Source organism: Anomalospiza imberbis, chromosome 1 (assembly GCF_031753505.1).
Source record: "Anomalospiza imberbis isolate Cuckoo-Finch-1a 21T00152 chromosome 1, ASM3175350v1, whole genome shotgun sequence".
In the NCBI taxonomy this organism is placed as follows: domain Eukaryota; kingdom Metazoa; phylum Chordata; class Aves; order Passeriformes; family Viduidae; genus Anomalospiza; species Anomalospiza imberbis.
In genome coordinates this window covers 72,134,191-72,149,691 of record NC_089681.1, presented here as the reverse complement: position 1 = coordinate 72,149,691, position 15,501 = coordinate 72,134,191, and the positions used below count along the sequence as shown (strand labels likewise).

Here is a 15,501-nt window from a genome sequence, read left to right as displayed (position 1 = left end):
AAGAAAAAAGAAAGTTTTGTTACTGTCTACATAATCATTAAGGGTAACTGGAGAATGGAGAAAATAAACTGCTCTCCACCACAATTAGGAAAAGAACATGCCAGTTTAAGGTAAAGGAGCACAAAAAACATTTGCAATAATTTGGGTAGAAATCCATGAAGCCCGTGATGTCTTCCTTAGCTGGGTGCCTTTAGAAACAGATAGATATCTGCCAAGACAAGCAGGTACCAGAGCTAGCTACAGCTGAAATTTACCAAGGTAAGATGGTTCTAATGGTTTCTTGCAGTCTCTTCCAAGTTTGACAAAATTGAAGGTCATGAAAAGTCTAAAAATTGGACACCTTTCCTATATTCCTCACCCTTTTTAAATGTTCATATGCATCCAGCATTATATGTGTGGTTTTCACTGATATTTAGGACTTTTCCCCATCTAATGTGATTTGAAAGGCTAGACAATACTTATGAACTTCTGTAGTCATTAACCAGTAAATATGATTTTTGCTACCCATAGCAGGAGGTCACAGGCTTGGTGGGCAACAGGCAACGTGCGAACTTAGGACATATTTGGCTCTGCCTCGGTGGGAGCTGGTTTTAGCTGTAGTAGAAATTGCCTGGTGGACACGTGCCTGATGCTTGCCTAGACTGGCTTCACTTTGGGAATGCCTAGGCTGGGGGTGTAGTCACTTAGAGTTTTCTGTATATTTTCTGATTTTTATCATCATCATTATCCTCATCATTGTTACTATTGTAAATTTTAGTAATATTTTTACTAGATGATTTAGAGAACAGGTTCTTCGTAAATGGCTAGCTGCACATATGTTGTATATTGCCTCTTGCTTGTAAGCATAATCTTTTCATATAAGAGTCTGATGCCTTCCTCTAATTCAGAATTGCTCAATTTATACAATGCATTATTGTTTAAATTTTGATCGGATACTTGATGGAAAAGAGAGACAGTTTTATTGCCATATTTCTAAGATGGGACATAAAAATTATTTGAATATTGAAAAACTGGGACCTGGATATGTGTGGGTATTTTCTGTAGTACTCCTATTTATTAATAAAAATCTTTGTAGCCTAAAATAGTGGTGTTAGAAGCCTGTTACATCATGACTGATGAATAAATTGTTGGAGTCTTTACAGTATGAAGAGACACAACTCTTCTACAGAGGCCACAATGAATTAAACTGATAAAAGGGAACAACTTCTATTAAAAGTCCAGCCTTGTCCTCTGGCTATTTTTTAAAAATATAATCTGACTCCCAAGTAACTACCTGTACAGACTTTTTCTTAAATCTCTGAATAATGGGGAAGGAAATGCAGACAACTGTGAACCCACTGTGTGTACTGGAAATGATGACCCAGTCACACTTTCATACTCATTAACTGAATCCCTGAAAATAGGAATTATCAGAAAATAATCTAATGCCTTGAAGGGATATTAATCCTATTTTTCTGTTTGTTTTCATCAATATTCAGTTTTCTTCTAATTTTTACAACTTTTTGTTTCTCCTTTTGTTTGTAAAGATTTATGCCATTTTTTCAATGTGTTTAAAAGCCAGAGAGGATTATTACACAAAGAATTTAATTAAGCTTTTCCAGAAAAACAGTTATTTCTTCATCCTTATTTTTTTCATCATGACCTCTTCAATTAGTTTTCCTTATTTACCTCAGAAAGTACAGAGGGGACTTTGGAAATTTTATTTTTATATAAATTAACTTACTCATATTTCCTTTTTAAAATAAAGAAAAAATGGGGAAGCGCCAACCTATTATCTATGAGATAAGGATGTCTGAAATTTTAATATTTAGCAGACATTGACCAAAAGTCTTATATTATGTATTCCTTACTTGTTTTAAATTGTGGCCAGTTAGAGCTGTAACCAGAAGCTGAAATGAGCTGTAAGCTCTGAGCTGGTCTGGCACTGTGCATTCACACTTAATTATTTTCACTACTATAGTTCTGCCATTGTATTACTTTCAGTTCCTCAGTAACCTCAGCAGAACTCTAGAAATAACAAGGCTCACTGACTGACCATTGTTGAAAACACTTGAATGCCAGTTGTACTCCTGGCTTGTATTGCTTTGTCAAAGCATCAAACCCAAAAAGGCCTTGTCAGTATTCATCATCAGATCTTAAACTTATGGCTCAAAATGGTCACTTCAAACTGAATTGGCAATAGTCTCTTCCATTCTGATGCAGGTGATCAAAGAAATAGTCCAAGTTGTAGAAAATTGTTTGAAAAGCAAAACTCTCTGTATAAAGGTAGTAATCACGACAAGTTTTGTAGGTTTTTCCCAACTCCATCAAACATCAGTGGAATGCTGTTCTCATTTGTAGGCATAGCACTTTGTTACATTTTTCTCAAGTGCTTGTAATACTAATTTTAGCTTTTCTGTTTAATACAATCTGATGAAAATTCATCTGTTATTCTTCATGTACTGCAAGAGGTACTTAAGTACATGTAGATTATATGGAGACATTTTGGGTAGCAAAGATGAAGAGCAACTACAGATTCTGCAAAAAGACCTCAGAATGTGGAGTGAACAGATGATAAGAGAGAAGGTGAAATTCGATGTATGCAACCGTAATGGGACACACAGAGAAGGAAGCAATCCTAACTTCACAAGAGTGATGGATTCTGAACTTGCTGTTGTCACGCAGGAACAAGATACTGGAATTGCAATAACTACTTTTGTGAAAACATCAGCTCAACTCTTAGTGGTGGTCAAAATAAGTGCTAAATGTTAGGAATTAGAAAAGGATGGAGAGAAATGAAGATAACTTCCTATTGCTTCTCTCTGAAGTTTAGTACTATGTAAATCCATAGCATGCCTAATCCTAAAACTCTGCTTACACTCTTGATTCCTCCTGTTTCAGGACAGACTGAAAATTGAGATTCAGAGAAGCATATGTGGTCTTGAGAGGGCAAATAGGTAATCACTAAGCATTTTGCCTTATGATACAATGATGAGGGAAACTAGATGGGAAGATGTTCAAAACACAAGGGAGTGCACCCTTTCAAAACACACCTTAGCAATGGCATTCCTCAGCCTAAGAGGCTGTAGATGCACCAGTGATGGAAGAAATTTTGGAAACATAGGTCTATGAAGGACTGTATAAATGTACTGAGATCCTGCATTACTGGGTGTGTGTAAGCCATTAATCACTGACGGGCAGTTGTATGCTTGCCTTGCTTAACTCCTTCTTAAGAACCTCATATGAGTGATCATCAGAGACAGGTTAATTAGGCTAGATGGACCATTGCCCTATTCCATCTCCTACACTAAAGAATTTGAGTGCTCTGGGTGGAGGGACTGTCTTGGCAAAGGGTGGGTGGATTTCAGGCACAGTACTGAAGAAACATTTTATTATTTGGTTGACACAGTGAAGGGCAACATAATTTTACCTTTTCCTTTTTTCTTTACCCTTTATTTTGTTTTTACCTTTCTGCTTTTCCTCATCTGCTTGCTTTTCATCTCTGCTTCTCTTTAAATTATTTTTCCTCTGTACCAAACAATCCTCCAGTCCTAAAGAAAAACAGGGCTAAAAAAAGTAAGCACCCACACTGGTGAATAAACTCTGTGAAGCATTTCCAGCTTCCCTTCTTTGTTCTTGGCTCTCTAGTGTAGAGCTGAGCTCAGAGTTTTTGTTCACCCAGCTATCAGACAGAATCAGGAGATGCCATAGGGTGAGATTTGAAGGGAGTTATGATTCTTGTTTAATGTTGTTCTCTCTTATTACTATCTACTGAAGAACTTCAGTTTGTTATATGGTTGTTCATCAGCTGTTTAGAGATCAGGTTAAAAAGTGGTTCCGGAGCAACAGCACTGTTTGAACTCCTGGTCCAGTACTGGTGGGATGCTGGTGGAGTCAGCCTTGTTTGTACTGGATCTGTTGTGCTTTCACTGTATTTTCGGTGTTAAGATAGCAATAACAAACATTTGGAGGGATACAAGTTTTTCTGTTTTGATCCAGATAGTGGTACAAGCCTCTTGGTTTTTTACAAGATGAAGCTTTTCTAATCAGATCACCTTGAATTGAACTAACATAAACAAGTGGGGTATTGATGAATTTTCAGAAGTGGTGTACTGCTTTCTTTAAGTGGGTGGAATTAAAGTTGTCTCATGACAAGCTCCATTGAAAATTCAGTATTTCTGGTTATGCTCTTACCAATCTTTTTAGAAAGTGCTTTAAGTGATATATACATAGCACAACATTTTCCCCCTTCTCTATTCTAAAATAATCAAAAGGACTTTGGTAAAAGACAGGGAATGTGTTTGAAATGAGATATGAGATGTTAATTTGGCCTCTCCTCCTCTGCCTTGGCATTGGAATAGCAATTCATTGGCAAGTTAAAACATTCCCTTTTAGCTCCTGATGACCTAAACTAGCTCAATCCCCTAAGCCATCAGTCTTTCTTCATTTATCCTTCCTTCCTTGAGGCCATTGCTACTGGTTTTATAACAAGCAGGATCTGGTATCATCAAACCCAGCTTTACACATGCTGAGTGATTGCTGTGACATAACAAATTACATTTCCACAGGCTTCAGTAAAATGCATTTTCATTTATAATCTGACCAGAAAAAAAAAATCTCAAAACAATCAGCATGACTTGTTCTTCAGCACTTCATTTACAAAGAAAGGAGTTAAAAAGAATAAATACCAAAGAAAGATGTATGTTTTTTAGGTAATTAATTTCTGAGAAACCAAATATACATTTAAAGATATTTTAATCAGATATAGTTAGACACTCCATTCCTGGGTCTTGGCAGTGTTAAGGGATTCTCAGACCTTTATATCTGAATATAGTAGCTGAACATCTTTGGCTTTTTTCCCCATCAGATTCGTAGAGTTTATGTGTAGCAGCCTCCACAGAAAATCACAGTATGTAGCTTTCTATCAAACAGAAGGACTGTCATTGATTTTTTTTTGCTATAACATTAATGCTGTTGGTAGATCCAAATCATAGAAACCGGAGTCCTGTTGTGCTAACCACTGAGTGAATACACAGAGTTATAAACTCACCTGAGGTTTCCTCAGGTATGGTATCTGTAGATGACAACACATTATCAGCAGTAACCGGTATTGTTGTGCTCTTAAATAGATAAAAACCTCCAGTACTCTTGATGTTGAACAGTTAGGCAACATAGGATTTATGTTAGTTATCTGTATTTTTGGATGAGTGATCTGAATTTGAGAACTGAAAGGAAAACTATAATTTAAAATGAAAATACTCTACTTTGGTTTTCTTTCATGATCTCAACTAACAAATCCAAGGAGTATTTTGGCACACTCTAAGTTCTTTCCTGCTGATTTTTCAGTTGTATTTGCGTATAGAATATGCATTTAAATTTTGTTTTGTGTGATTCTTCATAGAGAGTTCCAAACAGAATATAATTGATCCACGCTTAAAGGCTGTGTCACTTTTAAGACTTGCAGTGTACTGCAAGATGCCACTAAATACAGTAGGAACTTTGAGCTTTATTTATTTATACTATCTATTAGATTTCCTTTAATTGCAAATCCCACTGGTGTGCAAGAAAATTGCAGGCCCTTCATTTCCTTAAAGGGTCTTGGTTGTATCAACCCTAAAATGCTACAACCCATTCTTGCTCCCACTCAAGTCAGGGAAAAAAAAAATCTTTCCCAAGTATTTGCTATTGAACAAAACTTCTAAATGCTTACAGGTGTTCATACTTCAACTAGCGAAGAGCAATCCTGTTTAATTGGGAGGCTTTGCCTGACAATCTGCTGTAAGGAATATCTAGGGCATTCCTGATGGCAGCTCCATGTCTGCTGATCCTGGGAACATCAACCATTAAATGTTGAGTAGAAGTCTTCGGAAACTAATTTCCTCAAACATTGTGAAATAAAATTATAAAACAACAGTATTCTGTCCATTCACATTGCTTTTGATCACAGCAGCAGAATGAAAGTGTTTGTGACCATACAGAAGTTTTTCAGTTCATACAATTTTTCCCTCAAATAATAGAATATATCTCCAGTTTCCTCCCTAAAAAAGAAGTAACAATGTGAACAGTCTACAAAACTTTAGACAAAGCCTGAGGTCATTTATTGAACAACCCGAACAAGTAAAAAGGAAATAAAATCAATTATATCATATGTCTAGGGGAGCTGATCTGTGCTTATTTTCTCCAAAGATGCCAGGGGACATGGTGGAAGCAGCAAGATCATGAGGGATGGAGGGACGTAGTTCACACCTCTTCCAGGGTATGGAAAGCAGGGGGAGCTGAGGGTGCCACCATTCAGACATAGGAGACAGCCTAGGGAAAACAGTCTTCACTTATTTTTCCACAGAGCTTCTTGCTTCCATGTGCAGCTGCTGTGACATTGCATTTGCTTTTGTCTTATGGAGATATTACTGTGCAACACTCTCCCAGAAGCTGATGCTAACGAATATGTGTCAGATTGATTTTTTTTTTTTTGGTTACATGATTTATCATGCTTTAACCAGAAACTCCCAATTGTCTACCATATGGAGTGAATGCTTGCTATTATCCCATGCATACACACTTTGGAATGAATGTGTCTCTTCCTTTGTGCTAGTTATCCACTTTTACTCAACATGAACAGCTTTGGGGACACTTTCTTTCTGAAAAGTCCTTAACTTTTGAATTAGTTTTTATCTTCTGGTCCAAGTTGCTGTGTCTTTGGGACATAATACATAATCTATTTTTGTGAAAAGTCAAGGATGTTGGCAGGCATGGAGGCTTTGGGTTGCAGTTGGAAAACTGTTATTTTCTTCTTGGGATAGTTCAAGTACTTTTTTCCATTTTTCAATTGAGTCCTATTATCAATGCCTTCATTTTGATAGTACAAGGAAGTGATTATTACAAAAAAGAAGACAGCATTACACATGTAGCTCCTGTGTATTTCTTCCTTTACTCTCTCGTCTTTTTAATTAGAATCTCTATCCCCTGCTGACAAACCCAACTGAAATCTGACATTTTTATGCAAATTATTTAATTAAAAGTTCTATCGTGCTACAACTATTTTTAAGATTTTAGCCTTTGAATTCTTTGTAAATATATGGCTAATGGAAGAACAAACAGTGAACGGCCGTATTTTGTTTACATAGCAGCATCAGTGCACACATCAATCCCCCCACCAGCCCTCAGCTTCTGTTCTAGATTGAGAATGTCCACTAGAGACAAGAGGCACTTCAAGGTGTGTAGACATTAGCCCTTGGTCTCCTTTGTTATCTTCTGGTGCTATTTAAAGTATGACAGTGGACTTAGAAGGCTAACATGGGTTTTGATCTCTTTCCTGTAACTTTTGTCTTTAATGAACCCCCAAGTCTCAATAAGTAGTAAAATCACTTCGTAATTGAATTGGAGCTTGGCATAACTGCAAAAAATAGTGATTTTTTTCTCTTCAGTAGCATGTCTGCACATCCCTCCTCCTGCTTGAGTGTTCTGCAATGAGGCTTATTTATGAAACTTCAGGTTTCACAGGTCAAATTCTGGCTTCCTAGAGCAGACTCAGGATAGGTGTCCCCTTCTGAAACAAAACCTCTTGCAAGTTTTCAGTGTGTCCAATCAAATCATGATTATGCAATATTTTTAACAAAGCGGTTTTTATTGTGCAAAATATAAAGAAAAAATATTTTGAACATGATACTTCTGATTTAAATAATTTCAATAACTACAATGTTTTCAGGCTATGGAGAAGAATAAGAGTGATACATATTTAATAACTGAACTTACAGTATACAGAATACTAATTATTGTTGAGGGCAATAAGTCAAGCACTCAAATGTCAGGTAGTAATATTTGGTGATTTGATTCTAGTTGGACACTGGGTAAACACCAAAGCCACTTGCCACTCCCCTCTTCAGGTGGACAGGTGAGAAAAAATATAATGAAGGGCTCATGGGTTGAGATAAGGTTAGGGAGAGATCACTCACTCATTGCTATCACAGGCGAAACACAGGCGACACAACTTTGGGAAATTTACTGAACTCATTATTTATTACTTATTGTTGCCAAACAAAATAAGAGGAGGGTAACAAGAAGTACAATAAACCCTAAAAAAAGCTTCCACCCATCACTCCCTCCTTACTGGGCTTAACTTTATTACTGATTTTATACTGGAGCCCTAGCAGTGCAGGAAGATGGGAAAAGTCCTCCATGGACTTGTCAAACATGAGTCCATCCCACAGGCAGCAGTTCTTCACATACTGCTCCAGTGTGAGCCCCTTCCATGCAATGCAACCCTACAGGAACAGGCTGCTCCAGTGTGACCCCTGTGGGGTCACATGTCCTGTCAAAAACCTGTTCCAGTATGGGTCTCTTTCTCTATGGGCCCACAGGTCCTGTTGTGAGCCTGCTCCAGCGTGGGCTTCTCATGGGGTCACAGCCTCCTTTGGACATGTCCCTGCTCTGGGATCAGGCCCTCCAGGGCCCGCAGGTGGATCTCTACTGCCCTATGAACCTCGGTGGGCTGCAGGTGGATCTCTGCTCCCCCTGAACTTCCACTGGCTGCAGGGGAATCTCAGCTCCACCACCTGGAGCACCTCCTCCCTCTCCTTCCTCACCTGCCTTGGGGTCTGCAGGGCTGCTGCTCTCACGTATTCTCTACTCCTCTCTTCTCTGGCCACAATTACTTTTGTGCAGTAACTTTCTTTCTTTAACATTACGTCCCAGAGGTGCTACCACCATCACTGCTGGGCTCAGCCCTGGCCAGCACAGCAGCATGTCCATCTTAGAGCCAGCTGGCATTGGCTCTGTTGGACACACTAAGGGAAGCTTCCTGTAGCTTCTTAGAGAAGCCACACCTGTATCCTCTCCACTACCAGAATCTTGCCATGAAAACTCAATACAACTGAAATTAGTATCACCAAGTGTGTGACCAAGTGATCCTATTTCCATTTTCCTGCACTGCTACTACTTCCAATTTTTGTTCATTATGGAATATAACCTTGCTTATACCCTGAACTGACAATGTCACAATGCAGGCTGATATATATATATATATATATATATATATATAAAAGAATGAAAAAACAACTCATAGTAGAAACTAGCCGTGCACTTTTATATGGTCTGTTTGCAATAAATGGATGTGCTTTACTTTCCCAGCAAAGCTTACAGCTGTTTGGGAAATGGTGGGATCTCTTTAGTTTTGAGATCAATATGGGACAGAGAAAAAAATGAAGGCTTAAAGTTTGACAGCAGAGAGTTCAGCTCAACACAGATTCTTAAGAGATTTTTAGTACTGCTTATAGGCAACTTTTGAAACACATAAAAAAAATGACACTTGCTAAATTCTCAAGTGATACCAAGATGCACAAAAACTTTGTAAAACAGTGGGCTGGGTTTCCTTTCAAGTCGAGAAAGATATAGGTATATCTCCTTATACCCTAATTGCTCCAGTCTGGCCTGAGTTCAACTAGCAACAAAACAGAACACCAGACTGTGAGGAAGGTCCTTTAGTATCTGAGTAAAATCATCAAACAAAATTCAGTCGGGTTTGCAGTGTGTGGGTTGGTGTGTGTGTGTGTTGGTTACTTGTTTCTATTTCTCAGTAACAAACACTCACTTGTTTTTAATTTATTTTCTCTTTTGTCTTTGCCTACTATTGCTTCTATATCCACTTTCAAGTTGCTAAGCATTTTGCTCTGTAACAATTCCAGATTACAAAGACTGGGTTTAAACACCACCATCTAGTTCTTTCCTAACAGGCAACTGAATATAGTGTAGAAGCAACTGAGGAAAATATCACTTGAACTGGACTTGTACCTTTTATTGCTGCTATCAAATGATCTGACAGGAAGCGCATGGCTGGAAAAATGCTTGCAATATGTCACGCAGCTTGTTAAGATGCTGACTCTCTTCCTTCCTACAAAACCCCCCTTGACAAGTACATCTACCTTATTGTGTTCACTGTCAGTCTTAGAGAGTGAAAAGGCAGAGATCAAGTGAGATCTTGGTCACATAAATATGCTGTCTGTGCCTAACTAAAGGGGTAAACGAACTCTCATTAAAGACAACCAAACCCTTTATAAGAAAACCCATTACTGATTAGTCCTTTTTTTGTTAATGTCTATTTAATTTACATGCATTTTTTAAGTAGATTTAAGATATGCTCAAAGCAAAACAATAAGATTCACACAGGGGTTTGCACTAATTTAGATAAATCACTTTTTAAAAGTGACTTAGATGTTTGCCTACTTTGGGAATTTACCATTAAATAAAATTAAATAGCACAGACAATTCCACCACCACTTGGTAAGTTTGTTATAGGGCCCTTAGTGGTAGATCAGTGCCACTGAAATGTTGTCTGAGTTATGAGGACTTCAAAGATGGTTAAAATTCCTTTTAGAAATTTGCGAAGGTCTAATTCTACGACAACAGGAATTATGCCAAGTATCCTCTCTATCCACTCATCCCCAAAAAGGCCTGCACAAAACTGAAGTCTAGATGAGCTCTATGTCCTGTGTTTTATACTTGTTGGCAGTGATAAAGTCTCATATTTATATAAATATATATATATGTTAGTGTGTGTGCTCTCTATCTAAATTCCACTTGTACTGCTTGGTGATGTAGTAACACAGGAACTCAATACTAATGATTAGGGACAAGCAGACAGAGAGGAGCAATTAATGGATTGCTAATATATACCCTGTCTTAGTTTGAAGAGGTGTCTTGGGGCTAATATAAAAAAAATGAAAACTTACATTAGTCTACATAAGAAAGTTGTAAAAGGCAGCAGAATATATTACCATACAAAGTGGAGGGGAAAAAGCAAATATTTTTATTATGTATTAATATAAAAATCTGCGAATCTTGATTCAAATTTAATAGCCCTTATGTCTCAGGTTTGTAACTTTACATCATTTCTGTCTAAATTCTGACCTGTGCAAGAGACCAGTGTTATTAATATTTCCTATTACTTCTACTCTTCAAACTTTATGACTGGATTTCTCCAAGGCATTCTTCATTCTCACTCCTATCTCCCGCTTCATTTTGAAAGTATCAGTTCAGGGAATTGGCTGAAAGATAGAAAAACAGACACATAAAAATTGTTTGACTGACTGTATTCATTGTAAAATATTTTTTTTTTTCCTGGAGGAGATATGAAGGTGAATCAGGAAATGGATGGCATTTTCAGATCACATGAATCAGTACCCAAGAATTCATCATTTTCACCAAATATCTAACTACTTTTAGGGACTTGCAGTTAGATGGTCCTTATTTAGAATTCATATAATAACTCCTTTAACTGCCTTATCAGTCAGACTTTAATGGAAAGAAAGCAGCAATTACTAAAAATCAGGTCACAGATTTATAAATGTAAGTGCACATTTATTTATATAGCTGTGTTGAAAATATGCATTCATAAAAACAAACCATTTTGTTTATAAAGAGCCTTAATAATAGAAATGCCATGAGAAATATTACTTTATCTTTTCATCACAAATGGTAAACATAAACTCATCAGAAGAATGTATAGTTCTCCAAAGCCACGTTTTATACTCTTACCTAGCTTTTCCTAATTCATAAATACTATGGAGACCAGTCAGCTTAACCTTTAAATACAGGACATAACGTGAGACAGTAGCTTAATGGAAAACAACAAAGTGTGTAACTACTGACATTTACTTCCCTATTATTTAAATGAAGAATTGCAATGGTGTCTTGCTAAGACAATGAAAATTATGCTCAGTCTGACCTTGTCTCCTTCTGGGCATACATAGCTACAGCCTTTCCTGGCCTGCTTTTTAACAGCGTACTTCCCTACCAGACCCATCTGAGGATGAGGATGGCAAACTTAAATCCTCTGGGTCATCTGCTTTCCTGGGATGAAGATGTCATTTCTATTTTTAGACATAACATCACAAGACCCTGGTATTTAAATATGGCAGACCCACGATGATCCAGCCTTGCAAGATGTTGCTCAATGCAGGCAGGAATGCTAAGGGCTCACTCAACTCAAATGCAGCAGGGCAAATACTTTCGTGAATCTCAGTGGGAAAGAAGAAAGAAACAGTAATGTAGAGCTGATGATTAGGTATTTCAACAGTGTCGTGTAAGTCAGATAAATTCAAGACACCAGACTGCACAAACTCTCTGCACTTAAGCATTGATTCAGGAAAGGGTGCTTGTTTGTACGCACCATTCTTCGGCCCTCTCTGCTCTGGAAAGGCTCTGGTCACCAGTAGGGTTTCTCCTCATTAATAAATGATGTGGTTAGAAAACACAAAAGCAGGCAATTAACTGTGAGACTTCAAAGTTTTCCTTTGCCTGTTTTTCATGAATTAAACAAAAATGACTAATGTTTTCAATGGTCTGGAAAAAGTAACATGCAGTGGTAATAAAGACTTTGAACTCTGTGATCATGAAGCAAGCGGAGTCCTTTCCCTATGATGGAAGTAAAACTCAAGGTTCAGTTTTACTGAAGCTAACACCTTCTTCTTTTTCTATTTTTTTTAACCTGACTTAAACTTTCAATTTACTGTATCTGACTTTGTTTTTCTAAATGATGAAAGAGATGCTTACTATCCAAGGTGCTTTTGATGGGTAACGTGAAGACAGGCCTTCCCTTACACTGTGACTTTCCCACCTAAACAGATGGAAAACCACCCCCTTCCCTGCTTTTTAACACTCTTTATATCCTGCCACCACAGGAATGAGCTGAAATCTGGCTTCCCACCAAACTGGCCAAAAGCCTGAAGGTGCTGTGCTCTTCCAACTGCAGTACCTTTACTGCTTCCACATGCTGCCATCCCTTAATATACTAGGTCTGCTTTGTTGGAAGGAGAGATTAAAAATTACTAACAGTGAGAAATATAATGTCAGGAAAATACGAGGCAGAAGAGAAAGACGAGCTCCATACTGGAAGAAAAGCTGGATGCGATGGACTTGATCTTCTTTTTTCCCCTTCCTTAAATCAGATAGCAGAGCTTCTCCTGCTGCTTTTTCCCTTACCCTTAGCATAACATTCCTAGATTATATTAGACTATCCTTATTTATTTTGGATATAGTAACACAATGAGGCTTAGCCTAGGATTGGGACACCACTGTGCAACTTGTGAAGAAACAAAAATCCCTCAGCGCCTACTTGCAAGGGTACATCTGGGGATTGCATCACCTAAAATTGCTGGGCTCACTTACTCAACTCATCTGGTTTGACTCTGTAACTCAGACATAGCACAGAGTTACATGTAACATTAAAAATGTTCCAGGTTTTAGCCTTAATTTCAAACATGATTAATCTCACAGACAGTTTCAGACATTTTTGCCCTTGAGCTTTTAAATTAAAATTAAATAAAATTAAGCATTGACATCATGACTGCTCTTCCATGAAAGTGGTACAGAACTATAAAGTGCGTGACTTAAATGCTCTGTGGGTGCTATAGAGTCAATATGATTCCAGTGGAATTTTTTTAGAATGTACTGTATATACTGTATGTCATTAACACAGTATTACATAAAGATATAAATGTGATGAGTTTTGGGATTTTTTTTTTTACTTAAATGCCTATTGTTTCATAGCCAAACTGCAGAGTAATTTTTAGAGGCTAAAATGTGCATCACTCAGGGGACTAGAATTTTGATAGAATTTTTTGCTGACAGTTGTGGATACATGGTGCTTGCTTTTCACAGATAAAGTAGGGATGTTTTATTTTTTTTTACACAGCATTTGGAGAAGCAAATATATCTCCTCTTTAAAAATGAAGTCTAAATGTATTGTAATAGGTGGAGGTACATAAGAAGTGTAGGACTTGTTGATCGGAAGACGTCTTAATAACACTCCAAAGAAGTTAACAGTGTAGGTATGCGAGTCATCTTACATTAGCACTTACTTTGATGGCAATTTTTAGATGTAAAATTAATTCTTATATTTTATTTTCTATACAAGTATTTTCTGGATCAGAAGGAAATCACATGAGAAAGTGACCCCAAGCATTACAGTAATTACAGTAGTGGCTTCTTAAACACTATAGTTTGAAATAAGGAAACATCCGTGAGTATCAGGGTTACATAACTTTATGAAAAAAAAAGTTTGGCCTTTAGTACTTGGGTTAGGTTTGTTTTTTTTTTAATATCAAAAAATAATCAGAAAGTATGCTCCAAATTCCAGGACTTCATTTTAAAGATAATTTCAAACTTCTGTTAATGTTTCTACTTGAACAAGTTTCTTTTATATCCTAGCCAAAGAAAAATTGAGCTTGAAGTTTAAGGCAATTTGGATTTGGAACATTTGGCTTGCTGATAAGTTTTGATGCTAGTTGTTTTAATTAGCTAATTTTTATAGGCTTACTCTAGCATGGATGAATTCCATGGCTTTGTTTGTTTTAATAAACTCTAAGTGCTTTTCGTTCTCTAAACGGTGGTCTTACTGCGAACAACAAAAGTCAATTTCTGCTGCAGTTTGTAGTAGAAATGCGTAAATGCTGTCATAAAAGAAAGAACCCAATTCTGATGGAATTAATTGCAATGCACACATGAACAAAAATAACCTCCTAGTTTAATACAGGTGAGCTGACACAACACAAAGGCATGCGCCGAAAACCCGGTGAGCGCGACAATGCGAACGCACGTACCTGGGGGAGATGCCTACGCGCCCCCGCTGCAGCCCCGCAGTGCCACGTCTCACTGTCCCACGCACGCCCCGGGACCTTTATAGGGGACTCTCCCAGGGCCTGGAAATGAACTTTTGGGGCTGACACGTCGATCGTGCCACGGGGGGGAAGGGAGGGGACTGTAGGGGGCGGAGAGGGACTCGCCGGAGGCTCTTACGTGGCGGCAGAAATGTTAGCACCGCACTCCCCTCGCAGCGGGGCCAGGGCCGCTGGTGCGGGGCTCCTGTTGCATACGAGGTTCCTCGCCCGGGGCAGGGACACTGGGGCTGGCTGGCCGGCTGTGGCGTGGCATGGCATGGGAGGGGTGTGGAGAGCCGGGGGGCGCGCAGCTTGGGAGCTCCCGCGGCGCTCCCGTGCCCCTTCCGTCCCGGGGAGTCGCTGGAGCCCAGCCCTCCTTCGCCTTCTCTATCTGCTGCGCCCCGGTTTTGGTACATTGCCTCGACACCGGAGCCCCACGGAGTCCCGGGCAGCGGCCGAGAGCCCCTGCGGACCTGGCACCGGCGGCGCTGCCCGTGTACCACCGCCTCCCCTCCCTCTTGCTGTCGCTCGCTGCAGCTCGCCAGGATTTGTTGTGCTTAGTTGTACTGGAGCTGAGGCGCCCCTGCTCAGATCTGATGGAAAAGGAGCAGCCTCAGGTCATGGTTTTGTGAGCTACGGTGATTAAGGAATAAAAGGAAATAAAAAATAAATAACCCAAACCCCAAGGACAAATATCTCAACCAGTTGCAACTTCTCAGCTGGCCTGGAGGGGGGAGCGCGGGGGAGGGCAGGGAGTAATGCGAGATCGCCCCAGCCCGGGGCATCGCCGGCTGCGGGACGAGCCGAGCCGAGCCGAGCCGCGCACCGCATCGCCGGGGCCGGGCGGCCGCGGCTGCTCCGCCCCCGCGGC

At 39.1% G+C, this 15,501-nt stretch overlaps 1 long non-coding RNA gene and 1 other non-coding gene across 2 annotated transcripts; both read right to left on the bottom strand.

Moving 5' to 3' along the window:
- Nucleotides 1-10,759: 10,759 nt before the first annotated feature.
- Nucleotides 10,760-15,385, bottom strand: LOC137477444 (uncharacterized). Its single transcript, XR_011001002.1, has 3 exons — nucleotides 14,770-15,385; nucleotides 14,574-14,672; nucleotides 10,760-11,018 (listed from the first exon to the last, which is right to left on the bottom strand). It is a non-coding gene; the product is annotated as an uncharacterized lncRNA (long non-coding RNA).
- Nucleotides 11,108-11,176, bottom strand: LOC137465387 (small nucleolar RNA SNORD123). Its single transcript, XR_010994633.1, has one exon. It is a non-coding gene; the product is annotated as a small nucleolar RNA SNORD123 (small nucleolar RNA).
- Nucleotides 15,386-15,501: the final 116 nt, after the last annotated feature.